Genomic DNA, 13,962 nt, shown 5'->3' on the forward strand with positions numbered 1-13,962 from the left:
GCTACAAAAGCATTGTGTTCACTGCGGCATGGTGCATTTAATGATTTCGTATCGCGAAGCGTTAAATTTAGGATTGGCCAAAAGATCACTGCCTGGTCTACATCAAATTGTAAGATGTCGTGGTTCCTTGGCTCGCCGTTTGCTTTTAGTTCGTACCTTCACCTCTAAATCAACTAAGCTAGAAATGGAAGGGTTGGAGCCTCCTTCCTCGTTTTGCTGAATAAGAAACTAAACTTCTGTTATCAGTATTATGAGTTCAGAGCCTTACGCTAAGTTGTCAAGATTCTTTACGCCAATAGGCACGTCATCAGCGAAATACACGACGGCAGGCGTACGTTTCTTTGGTCAATGCCGCTTGTTTCAGATATCAAGGGAGTACATATAAGATGCATACTCACCTTTGCTCTCACCTTCGTTGGCTGCCACCCACGCGGATCGGGTGACGTTGCATCTGCTGCAAGATTTGCAGTGACTGCAGCACCACACCAGTCGCACACACACACATACACACACCACCCACACACACACACACACACACACACCACACACACACACACACACACCACACACACACACCACACACACACACACACACACACACACACACACAATTCTGCGACCTTGACGTTCGGATATTGCCTGACCCACCTTCGTTCGATGCGGCTGGATTAGACGGCTTTACCGTACCACATGACCGTATAGAACACTTGTTACACGATCTCAGTGCTCACAAGGCCTGCGGTCCCGACGGGCTCAGTGTCGGGATTCTCAGGTAATATTCCGAGGAGCTAGCTATTCCTTTAGAAATCATATGCAAGCTTTCTCTAAACTTTGGCGTATTCCCCGCCAGGTGAAAACAAGCGAATGTGACACCGCTGCACAAAAAGGAGTCTAAAAGGATGCCTGAAAAGTGCAGGCCTGTGCCTTTGCTTCCTATCTGCGCAAAATATTGGAGAAAATTGTGAGCGAAAGCCTAATACAGGTTTGTCTGCCCGCCCTTCCCTCATCCCAGTACGGATTCCTTCCAAAGCGCTCTTTCATCACAAACCTTTCATGTTTTTTTGGCACTGCTGGACATATCTCAAAAGGTGAACAAACAGATGCAATTTAAACTGATTACTCTTCAGGATTCGCCAGCGTGAAATATCTCCTGCTACACAAGCTTCGCTGTTGTTTTTGCATTACTGGCCGTGCGTACAGCTGGCTAGAGTCGTACCTCGGCAATCGTTCACAACGCGTAGTACTAAATAAAAAGCAGTCTGACTAGATTCCAGTGCGATTTGGTGTCCCGGAAGGCAACATCCTGGTACCGTTGCTGTTTGCCTGCTTTCTGGCTGACAATCCTGACCAAATCGAGAGTGAGTGTCTTATGTACTCTGATGATGTAAGAATTTATCACCGAATCGACAACGTAGCAGATTGTGTTACACTTCAGGCGGATTTGGATCGCCTCTGTGAATGGTCCAAAAACTGGGGACTGAAACTGAACCCACCTAAGAACAATACCATCTCATTCACTCTCCCCAGGGCACCTGCTTACTTCTCATACGCACTAGACGGTCACCGCTTGAAAAGCTGCCAGCAGATTCGCGATCTTGGCGTCTTTCTGTACACCAAACTCACCTTTGCCAATCACATAGATTCAACTGCCTCGAAAGCAAGCAAGATGCTGGGCCTTCTCATGCGAAGCGTGCGAATGCTGTCGTGCCTTCGTCAAGTGCGGTTCAATCACAAGGCTTTGCCGTGTGCCTTCAACGCTCATGTGAGATCATTGATAGAGCACGGCAGTTTTTTTTTCTGGAGCGGTGCTGCCGTTTCCCATCTCGACCGGTTCGAAAGACTACATCACCGCTTTCTCACGTGGTTTGGTCGGAGTTGCCAGTCCCGGTGTCCTCCACTGCATTATGAGCATCTTCTCTCCTTCTTCAAAACAGCATTTATCAAGGCACGCTTTGCTCAATCTGACATCTTATTTCTATACGACGTATGTCATTACACAGGCTTGACTGCGCTCACACGGCATCACTGTTCAGTCTGGCTACACCCGTCCGGCGTTCTCGGCATATCGGCCTTTTCCACCCTCCAGTTGCAAGGGTCAACACTTAAAAATGGATTTGTCGCACGACTACCCGCTGTCTGCAATTAATCTTTGCTGCATTCTCCCTTAATTTACTTTTTTCATGCAACACAATCATTCCAATTTGATTTGTTTAGGTTCGCCGGCATACGTGGAACATTTTCTTGATGAATTGATGTGCGACTGTGTGTGTGTGTGGGTGCGTGCGTGTGTGTGTGTGTGTGTGTGTGTGTGTGTGTGTGTGTGTGTGTGTGTGTGTGGTGTGTGTGTGTGTGTGTGTGTGTGTGTGTGTGTGTGTGTGTGTGTGTGTGTGTGGTGTGTGTGGTGTTGTGGTGTGGTGTTGTGTGTGTGGTGTGTGTGGTGTGTGTGTGTGTGTGTGTGTGTGTGTGTGGTGTGTGTGTGTGTTGTGTGTGTGGTGTGTGTGTGTGTGTGTGTGTGTGTGTGTGTGTGTGTGTGTGTGTGTGTGTGTGTGTGTGTGGGTGTGTGTGTGTGTGTGTGTGTGTGTGTGTGTGTGTGTGTGTGTGTGTGTGTGTGTGGTGTGTGTGTGTGTGTGTGTGTGTGTGTGTGTGTGTGTGGGTGTGGGTTGTGGTGTTGTGTGTGTGTGTGTGTGTGTGTGTGTGTTTGGTTAGGTTGTTTTGTCTGTATGTGTATTGTATATTTATTGTTCTTAAAACCGGTCTGCTTCCGGAAGTGGGCTTTTGCCTTTGGAATGTTCATGTCCTAAATAAACAAATAAACAAACACACACACGCACGCACGCGCGCGCACACGCACGCACGCAAGCAGGAGCACTTACACAAATATATTGTGGGACATCAGAGCAACTGCGGTGTCATGTCAGTGTGCCGGTTTCCACGTGAAATGCTCCATTCCTCGCCGCATCCGTGGTCTATGGGAAATATGCCGCACTCCTAATCCAGGGGCACTGGGTGCGAGTCCAGCGCGGTCACATTGTTTGGCCCGACTGAAACGGAAAGGTCAGCTGGCAAATGGCCAACGAGGGTCAACCCTGGCCCGGGGCGGCTGTGTCGCAGCATCGTGCGGCACGTAAAACCCTCCGCATTCCTGTCTGGCGCAAGGGCGGAGGCAAAATAATCCGTTGAACTGGACGGTAGGACGGTGCGTTCAGCGTACACGCGACAAGCTATGCTTAGCAGGTGCGATCAACCCAAAGTTACCAACACAAACCATTCGGAATAAGTTTAGTAAAAAATAACAATGAAAAGGTAATTTAAGCCTTCCGTGAGGGTTGCTTTTAGAGTGGACAGCGTGCCATCAATGACATGGTGCAATACACTACCTAAACGAGGCTCGACCCAAAAATTATTTGTAAAATGGTGCGATGGAAAAGACTTGGTTCGGCCCCCTCCCCCCTCTCTCGTTAAGGCGAGTGCTGGAATGGTATCGCGTATGTGTGTTCTATGCATGCAAATATGCTGAATAAATCAATCCCACTTCGGCAATATACCATGAAGATGTTCCAAATTCGCATAATTTAGACGAAGCACACCTATAAATGTTCTCTAGTAGGAGGACCTGTCTGAATTTTTCATGGTTGAGTGGTTCTATGATTCAATGTAACATTCCTAAAGATGAGATTCAATATGACGTTCCCACAGATGTTTAGTCAGCATGAGTGTTTTCTACTGAGCCATGACCTGGAACCTCACCACGGAGACAAAGTCGATTTGAAAACAGCACGACCGTGAAAATGCTGCGACGTACAAAGGGACCCGGGCCAGGTCTCAGAGAGGTCTGGAAGTCTTGGAAATTGTTCGCGCCCATCGTAATGTCATAGCCCGAAATATGTTTTTATTCCACAGCAATAGCTCTTTCGGCCTCTCGCTATCGATCGCAAAACACTCATCGATATGTTTAGCAAGTCCATAAACAGCGAACGAGGTAGACCAGCTGTTACACGCAGCGTCGCTGTGCTGCTCATGTCAGCGCTGCCGATAGTTGGTTTGGATACCATATTGTTGGAATTTAACTTAAACGTTAAGCCTGCAAAGAGGCCTCATACGTCAAGCCCGAGCTGAAAAAAAACCCGGTGAAAGCCAGGCAAACTCAGAACCAGAGTGGTTAAAAATCCCTCTTGCGACTGCTACCGTCTCTGTGGAGAAAGCTCCTCAAAATGTCACTGGCACTACACTGGCGGAGGGCGGCTTACAGTAGCGAATAGGTATTGCGGCGAATATGGCAATCTGGATAGGTCATGCTTGCTACGATCCCCAAGAATCAGTGTGAACCAAGATCGACAGCGTCTTGGTGCTGCGAGTGCGCTGCCAGCTCCACTGTAGGTCCCCCACCTACCCAGCGACGCCGCCAGCTCCACTGCAGGTCCCGCGACCACTCAGCGACGACGCCAGCTCCACCGCAGGCCCCCCACCCACCCAACGACGCCGCCAGCTCCACTGCAGGTCCCCCCACCACCTAGTGACGGCGCCATTGGGCACCCGGCGACACGGACCTCTCCCCTCCCGGGAGATGTTCTTCAGTGGCCCCTGCCGGGGATCCCCGACCGATCTTATCAGCCGAAGGGAAGCATGAGCTCTTCTCAGGAGCACGGACACGGGCGTGAGGTGCCGACAGGCTCGCCGACGCCGCGATACCGTCAGAGATGCCGCGACGTGGGCGCCTTGGCCACTCTCCAACGCCACGGTCGCGCGTCACTCGTCCCTGCACTAGGCGCCCGTGCGAGGGCGAGCCGACAGCGGACACACGGACCCCGCCCACCCGGCGGAGGTCAGCGGCGGGCGTCACGACTTTCGCAAGACCGCAGCGGGGCTCAGGATCAGATCAGAGCCGCTCGTGCGCGGAAGCACGACCGGGCGCTTTGTCCAGCCGGCCGGGGAACCCCCCGCTGCTCGCGCGGGCGGCCCGCCGATCGAGGAACGGCGTGGGTGTGCTCGAGGAGCGGCGTGGGTGTGCTCTGGGATGCACGGCCGGAGGTGGCAGCCCTGCGCCGCAGCAGAAGCGCTCTGTTTCCAAGCGGATCAGTTCGCGCATGCGCCGTGTGATGGTCGTGCGGGGGTGGCTGCTGCGACGAGGAGTGGAGCGGCACTTCCTGCTGTAGCCTGACTCCGTCTGCTCCACGCGGACCACAGGCTCATGGCTGCGCGCGCGAGCCGGACGACCCGGAGGGGATTACCACCCCACTTCAGCTGCCAGCCGCCACCACATCCCAGGCACGCACGGCCGGCCAGAAGCCGCCTGAGACGGGGCGGTCAGCAGCCGTCTGAGACGGGGCGGTCAGCAGCCGTCTGAGATGGGCCGGTCAGCAGTCGTCTGAGATGGGTCGGTCAACAGTCGTCTGAGATGGGTCGGTCAGCAGCCGGCCTGATGCGGGCGGTCAGCAGTTGTCTGAGACGGTCGTCAGCAGTCGTCTGAGATGGGTCGGTCAGCACCGGCCTGATGCGGGGCGTCAAGCAGCCGTTTGGGACGGGCCGGTCAGCAGTCGTCTGAGACGGGCCGGTCAACAGTCGTCTGAGATGGGTCGGTCAGCAGCCGTCTGAGACGGGCCGGTCAACAGTCGTCTGAGATGGTCGGTCAGCAGTCGTCTGAGATGGGTCGGTCCAGCCGGGCCTGATGCGGGGCGGTCAGCAGCCGTTTGGGACGGGCCGGTCAACAGTCGTCTGAGATGGGTCGGTCAGCAGTCGTCTGAGATGGGTCGGTCAGCAGCCGGCCTGATGCGGGGCGTCAGCAGCCGTTTGGGGACGGCCGGTCAGCAGCCGTCTGAGACGGGCCGGTCACGTCGTCTGAGATGGTCGGTCAGCCAGTCGTCTGAGATGGGTCGGTCAGCACCGGCCTGATGCGGGCGGTCAGCAGCCGTTTGGGACGGGCCGGTCAGCAGTCGTCTGAGACGGGCCGGTCAACAGTCGTCTGAGATGGGTCGGTCAGCAGCCGGCCTGATGCGGGGCGGTCAGCAGCCGTTTACGGGCCGGTCAACGTCGGTCTGAGATGGTTCTTCAGCAGGCGCCGGCCTGATTCTGGGACGGTCAGCAGCCGTTTGAGACGGGCCGATCAGCATTGTTCTTAGAACGGGTTTAGTGTCAGAACCGCGGAGAAAACAATGTCTAGGACAGGCCGGTCCTCACGTGCCGGGTACTGACCAGGTCAGGCTGGCCGGCAGAGTCAAGGCAAGCCGGTCAGATAGCAGGCAGCACCAGGTTTACGGAGGTTTGTGCTGTGATGGCTTACTCTGGGGCTTAAAGTAGGCTGTTTTCGGCGAGATAGCGATTTACTTCCATCTGGCCGGAGGTCCACAGAGGGCAGCTCTCAGCGCGCAGCTGAGGCGACACGTAACTATGAGCCATGCCGGACAGAGGAGATAGGGCCTGAATCATCACCGCGAAGGTCTGAGCCGATATATGCAAGCCTGTCACGAGCAATCTAGTACAAGCTCTTCATCATCTTTTGGGGTTTTAAGCGCTCGCGAGAATTGATGCCAGGACTCGAGAGCCAGAGCAAGTAGAGACACCAGGGCGGACTGCAGAATATGAGCACCGTTCAGTTTGCAAAGTACTGAGCGATATTTTCACTGAGGCTTGCGTGCAGCGGCCGGAAGCCCAGAACTGGCATGTGGTCCAGCACAGACTTCAAAAACCATGCGTTTTGGCCTAAACGGAAACAAAGCGGATCATGCTCCACGTTCGGAGATGTGGAAGGCATCATCAGATGTGATGACACAAGCCCACCTAAAGCTACTCATTAACTTTTAAGTGAGAAAAACTGAGAACAACAAGAGCGAGACAACAAAATTTCTCTAGCTACCGAGCATGCTCCTCAATTCTTCATTGTTTCATCACGTCACGGAGCGTTAGTATGACATCACTCACTCGTAGTTCTTAGATCTCCCGGGAGGGGGCCCGCGGTAGTGCTGAATGTGTGCTGAACCATTTATCGTTATGTGCTTGTGTTTTGGCCCTTTCTCGTGGTGTTCTTGCATATTTATCCGTGCGTTTAAAGCGCTTTCTTGTATTCGCATGCTCTGTTATAGCGCTATTCTTAAGTTATTTGATTACAAGGCTTATTTCATAATTACTGGAAATAATATATAACTTCTTGCATTATGTAGTACAAAACATGATTCGTGTTAAAATCTTGCATAGCTTACTCAAAATTGGTTGAGAGCCAATTGACGGGCGTTATGCCTGGAAATCGTGCTCACAAACGCCAGATATGAACGGCTGTACAATTATATTTTTTAGCCTTGAGGGCTGCATGGCAAATGGAATGAAAAGATTTGAAGGACGGTATGATGGCGTCATGGATGACCGGGCAACCCAGAATCAGGCTGTGCGAAAAAGTCAGCAGACCTTCGCGGGCGTTAAGCTAAAAAACTTAATGGTTTCAGGTCTTCAATGGGCACGGCTGTACTGCACCGAATGATCTATAATGACTATTTCAGTCCAAAACTCCCTACGAATGTGATTCATTACCTTTGAAATGACACACACAAACTAAAACGAGGCGCACTGCCTATTCATTGGGACTAACATAACCCTACGTTTTAGCGGTTTTCCTCAATAGTAACAGTCTCGGTCTAAGTCTCCGTCGTCAAAGGCGTCACCTGTTCGCAATTCCTCCACTTCTTCAGTTTAAGCTGTCATGCACTGACAGCTCCCAAAGGCAGCTCATACTCCAGCTATGGACATCATAGACGCTTGGCTTGACTGGAGCTCGGGTGGCGGCGGCCGGCTTTCGATCCGCAGCGGTGTTTGCGATCAGCTGCCGTGCTTGCGATCAGCAGTCGTGCTTACAATCCGCAGCCGTGCTTGCAATTCGCAGCCGTGCTCCCAATCCGCAGCCGTGCTTACGATCCGCAGCCGTACTTACGATCCGCAGCCGTGCTTCCGATCCGCAGCCGTACTTACGATCCGCAGCCGAGCTCCCGATCCGCAACCGTGCTCCCGATCCGCAGCGGTGCTTACGATCCGCAGCCGTGCTTACGATCCGCAGCCGTGCTTACGATCCACAGCCGTGCTTACGATCCGCAGCCGTAATTACAATCCGCAGCCATGCTTACGATCGGCAGCCGTGCTTGCGATCGGCAGCCATGCTTACGGTCGGCAGCCATGCTTACGATCGGCAGCCATGCTTACGATCGGCAGCCTTGCTTACGATCGGCAGCCATGCTTACGATCGGCAGCCTTGCTTACGATCGGCAGCCATGCTTACGATCGGCAGCCTTGCTTACGATCGGCAGCCATGCTTACGATCGGCAGCCGTGCCGCCGATCGGCAGCCGTGCTTACGATCCGCAGCCGTGCTTACGATCCGCAGCCGTGCTTGCGATCCGCAGCCGTGACGTGCCCCGCTGACAGCGCGCGAACGCTTACCTCCTGAGCCATCTTATCAAACTAGGACTCCTGCTGCTCCGAGTGGCCTCGCAAGATTCCATCCTGGCTGGTAATGCTTTGCGGATTATTGGAACGATTAAAGAAATGAGGCAGCTAAAATAACACAAGATATCATTACACGCTGCTCAGCTATTCTTACCACTCTTGCTTATCAATACATGAACGCTGTTCAGGGAGATCCGAAAACATTTTAACAAGCTATAAATATCCTTGATCGGGCACATTTCACAGCTAACATTTTACTTGCCTTGTCTGCTTCTGCAACTTAAGAAAGTATGTTCGTTGATTATCTTCAGAAAGCTTGCCATTTAACTATGTTCAGCACATTGGTTGCTTAGCTAGCTGGGGACGACTTGCTTCTGGTGAATACTTGCTGTTTTTTGACCAATCATGATGCGTTTCATATAGCACGGAGGCACTTATAACTGCGCTTGGCTTCAAATTGTGGACGCGTTCATTGGAAGACCATCTAAGGAATCCACGAAACATGGCTGGTGTTGATGAATCTTGCAAGGTCACCTGGAGCAAAAGCTGCAGCTTGAGGTAGCCTTTCATTGCCAGCTGCATCGGCTAGTGGTATTAATAAAAGAAAAAGCAAGCTATCCTTTCGCAAACCGACAAGACAGCTTGGGAAGGCGATGTTTGCACTGCCATCGGCACGTGACACGTGGCTGCCGGTCGCAAGCCGTCGGCCGTCTCCCGTATCCCCACTCAAACCCCGTGTGTCGGCGCGGGTCACTACAGGCGAGGTCTTGCGCTGTCCCGTCCCCCTCTCCTCAGTAGGGCTACCGCTGGGGTCGGGCGTTCCCCTGAGCCTGCTTGCTTGGTGTTTTTGTGGGCTGCTTGGCGACCCGCCAGCCCCACTCAGTCGCTACGACGCAAAGCTCATGATCTATTGGGAACGTGTAGTTGGGGTGTAATGGCGCTGAACTTCCGCTTGGGTGGCGTTCGTGCAGCGTGGCCGTTTGTCGACTTCCCCCTGGAAATGAGGCGCCCCCCGCTCCGGCCGCCGCCACCGATGGCGCCGCGTCACGGCGCATGCCATGACCGCACGACCCGGGGCGGAATGGGCTACAAAGCAGCCGGCCGGCCAGCAAGTCACGCGACCCCGGGCGTCCGTCAGTGAAGGCCTGGCCGGGCGGTGACGCTGCGCGTTGGAGACGGGGGTGTCACCGTCTAAAATCGGTTGGGGGGCTGGGTACATAAAGCTGACCCAATCTACCTCGGTTTTTTTATTTTTCCCCGGATTTCGATCACTTTGATTTGCGCCCTCCCCCCGCTGTCAAATCTCAAAAAGACTTTTCCGCATTTGGCCGATTCGTGAACCGCTTTTGTGCTAAGGAGTGACCTCCCACTTAAAGCCAATATGAAGCTGCATTTCTCAGGAAGCTTACAACGGGTTGTTTTCCGATTATGAAAGCATATCAGGAGATTGACCGGCCGCGATCATCGAAAATGCATATCGCTGATCTGTCATCAACGGTGGCTTGTCAACGGGCAAGACGATTTTTGTGCGGACTGGCGTAACCTGGCAGGTGCAAACGTGAGGCTTTGAAAAATCATGTACTCCGCCATCATGTATCATTGTAAAACATGACACTGGATGGCACGAACCTCTCCACTGCCATGTATATTAATTGGAATGACATAGAAGGTAAAGGCTTGTGACTGTACAGTAGCCAGAGTGATGAAGTTTGAACACGTAGTGAGACCAGCGCTTTGGCGCGCGTTGGAAAGTTAAATACCCGTATCCCAGAAAGGCCACGAATTCTCGGTGTTACAGCTTTACGAGTTAAGAGTTTTCATCCTGAAAATGATCAACCTTTGGTAACAAGGGGCTGCGATAAACACCGATGGAGCAACCGTTCTAATGAGAAACCCCAACGCTGTGAAGCTGTGCTGGTGGTTTGATTTCTTCGAAGAAATCGACACCACCATTCGAATACTCCCCTCCGTCTGGAGCACACCACACAAACTGTGGTGATCTCATTACTCGGCGCCATTTTTGTGCGGTGTATCCAGGTGGGAGACATAGCGCTGACCCATACGGGAAGACTTCCCGTCCCGTCCCGCATTGCACTGTAGCCCCGTGCGACAGCTCAGGTAGTTAGAGCCCGTGCCTTCCGATTCACCCGCCAGAGACTGGGTAGGGCGCGGTGGGCTGGGTGGGTTGAAGTGGGTGGAGTGGGCGGATTCGGTTGGAGTGGGTGGAGTGAGCTGGGTGGGTTGGAATGGGCGGAGTGAGCTGGGTGGGTTTAAGTGGGGGGCAGAGTGAGCTGGGTGGGTTGGAGTGGGGGCGAGTGGGCGGGGTGGTTGTAGTGGGTGGAAGTGGGCGGGGTGAGTTGGAATGGGGCGGAGTGAGCTGGGTGGGTTTAAGTGGGGGCGGAGTAAGCTGGGTGGGTTGGAGTGGGGAGGAGTGGGCTGGATGGGTTGGAGTGGGGGCGGAGTGGGCGGGGTTGGTTGGAATGGGCGGAGTGGACGGGGTGGGTTGGAGGGGGGGGGGGGGCGGAGTGGATGGGGGTGGGGCGCTTCGGGTGATCCCTACTCCTCGCTGCCTGGGATAGCCTGCGGCCGGTGGCAGCGGCCGCGCCGACGGTCAGGTGGTGTTAGAGAGCTGGGTGGGCCGAGCCGAGCCGTGCCGAGCCGAGCCGAGCCGTGCCGTGCCGAGCCGAGCCGAGCCGTGCCGTGCCGAGCCGTGCCGTGCCGAGCCGTGCCGTGCCGAGCCGAGCCGAGCCGAGCCGTGCCGAGCCGAGCCGTGCCGAGCCGTGCCGTGCCGAGCCGAGCCGAGCCGTGCCGTGCCGAGCCGTGCCCGTGCCGAGCCGAGCCGGGCCGTGCAGAGCCGTGCCGTGCCGTGCCGGGCCGTGCCGTGCCGGGCCGAGCCGTGCCGTGCCGTGCCGTGGCCGTGCCGTGCCGTGCCGTGCCGTGCCGTGCCGTGCCGTGCCGTGCCGTGCCGTGCCGTGCCGTGCCGAGCCGTGCCGTGCCGAGCCGAGCCGGGCCGTGCAGAGCCGTGCCGTGCCGTGCCGGGCCGTGCCGTGCCGGGCCGAGCATTGCGGCACGTTGAGCTTTCACCGCAATTTTTTTTCGTTGACTCGAAATGTTACCATCGAATGGAGGGGTCAGGTCTAACGCAATAAGCGAGGACGCTCACACCAGAGATACATCAAATCAACGGGTTTTAACTAATTCTTTTTTTTTATAAATCATGACCGCCTCACCGATACGCTTACAGTTAGTCGCACACCGCGGATGCTGAGAAAACGCCCCTTATATCACAAATGTGGAGAGCGATGTGTATCTTTTGATGTTCCATCGTGTGAACGTAATGGAGCCAAAATATCCATTCTTTTCCGCCCGAACGCATGCCCGGGATTTTAGTGTGGTCTCCAGATTGTGCCATAAAATCTCGATTTAAGAAGACAATAAAATCAGTTTCGCAAGAGAGCAATAGAAGAATGAAATGAATAGACGCCTCTATTTCAAATGAGGATGCCTGCTGAAGACTGCCGTGGAGTGGCTTTGCCCCCGCCCGTCCCGTCGCCACTAGACTTCATACTGTGGGGTAACCCAAGCAGCCACATCCACATGGACAAGCCAGCAAAGCTTCAGGAACTCAAGGCCACCTTCAGACTTGAGGTAGGAAGCACCACCGTCAACAAGACCAGCAGGACCACCAGTGACCTGCAGCAGGCTCAGCTGTTGCGTATCCTCGACCGACAGGGGCCATCCGGATTAAAGTTTGCAGTCACTTTTTGAGGACTGGGACAACACCAATATCGCTGCTCATGTTCCTCAATTCCTCAACACCAATATCGCTGCTCTTGTTTGGCACTGAATTGGCAGTCAAGTGACGCTACGGCGACGATTGTGTGACAAATACACTGGCCATTGTGGAGGTAAGCTTAAAGAAAACTAAAAGAAAAAAACTAGTCAGCTCTTATCTGAGCCACCATGTGCTTTAAAACCTACACCGCAAACCTACTGCAGCCCAGCGCCCCTTAAAGTTTATCTGGCAACCCCACTGTGACGTCACGGCGGGGCACCTGGACAAGCCACAGCATTGTAAGCCCATAGGAAAGGGCATTTTTCAGGGGCAGCTTTTGGGCAGATTGACGGGTACAGGCGGCTGAAATGCTTTCAGTGTTGGACAAAACATATGGTCTCTCGTACGCCACGTGGGCTTTTAAAGCTTAGTTCTTCGGCTTTGAATTGCAAGTCATTTTGCACGCGCGTTGCAACGCTAACCTAGGTGGTGTCACTAGTACCAACACCTGATATATAGATAGCGCTAATGTTGTTTTTAGGGCTTTGATGCTCACCCATCTTTCCCAGATACTTATGTCTTGCTTCTCGGGGCGTTCTGTGTGTTGGAATGCAAATTGTGCTTGCTGGGTTCGAAATATCTTAACATCTTGCATGCAAATGTTTTCCTTTATTTTGTCCGGTCACCAAGGCATATTCTCGACTCATTTCCCCGCCATTCTAGTCTAAACGTCACATCATGTTCGGTCACAGTGTAGCGGCACGAGCTCAACACCTAGTCGTGCGGGTTACCAATAGGTGACGCCAATATGGGTTCCCTCAATGTGTAAGCCTACTAAGTTTGACCTTGAATTGAAAATTTGACAGTGTCTGGTCTTGATTGCTTAACCCTCCTGAACTGGATGAGTATTGAAAGCGTGCCAACGACATGCGACATTTCGAACTCGCCATCAACATCCGGTGAACAGGTTGGTGTGCAAACTCGTCCGGAAAAACCGACGATTCTGTCTATATCTGAGATGCGGGCCATATGAAAGAAATATTACAGCTCCGTGCAAACTGATGATTTCAGTGCATACGTTGCGATGTACCGGATGTAAAGCACATGTTAACAGGAACTAGAATACAGGTATACAACAAGATACCAGATAATTGTATATTTACAAAATGACGGAGGCGGAGCAAGCAGCATAATACCAAATGTGTCGTAGCAGTGGACGAGCAGCGCGTCATGCTGTCCGCATCAAGACACACCGGGATGTGCTGCAGCCTTTGCGTCCAGGCCAACTGATAGCAGCACGATGTAGTCGGGAAGGCGTCACCTGCCTTCTACGCATCAGAACCATGCGTCCCAGAAACGCGCTCACCAGCTCCAGGAAGCATGACGGGAGGGGAAAACATGATCAGCCGCCCCCCTCCATCCAACCAGCGGAACAGTGAGGGGCCAGTTCGATCCGCCCAGAGCTGCTGCTGCTGGTCAAATGAGTACACATTAACAAACCATTATCGGCACTTCTTTTAAAGCACTTTGAACCGCACTTAGTTAAGTTTTAGAACCCACTGCACTATCACCTCAAATGAAATTCATCATTTCAGATGGTGATCAAATGTCGTTTCTTGCGATGCATTTTAAACGAACGTGCTAGCCTACACTCAAATAGGCCTGTTATCAATCACGCAACCGTCGAAATTTGCGCAGTTTCTGATGATGGCACGAGTGTCCATCATTACATTTCGGTAGCAGTTTACCTTGAGTCACCCCATT

This window comes from Pollicipes pollicipes, unplaced genomic scaffold, assembly GCF_011947565.3.
Source record: "Pollicipes pollicipes isolate AB1234 unplaced genomic scaffold, Ppol_2.1 Scaffold_1600;HRSCAF=1878_pilon_pilon_pilon, whole genome shotgun sequence".
Lineage (NCBI taxonomy): Eukaryota > Metazoa > Arthropoda > Thecostraca > Pollicipedomorpha > Pollicipedidae > Pollicipes > Pollicipes pollicipes.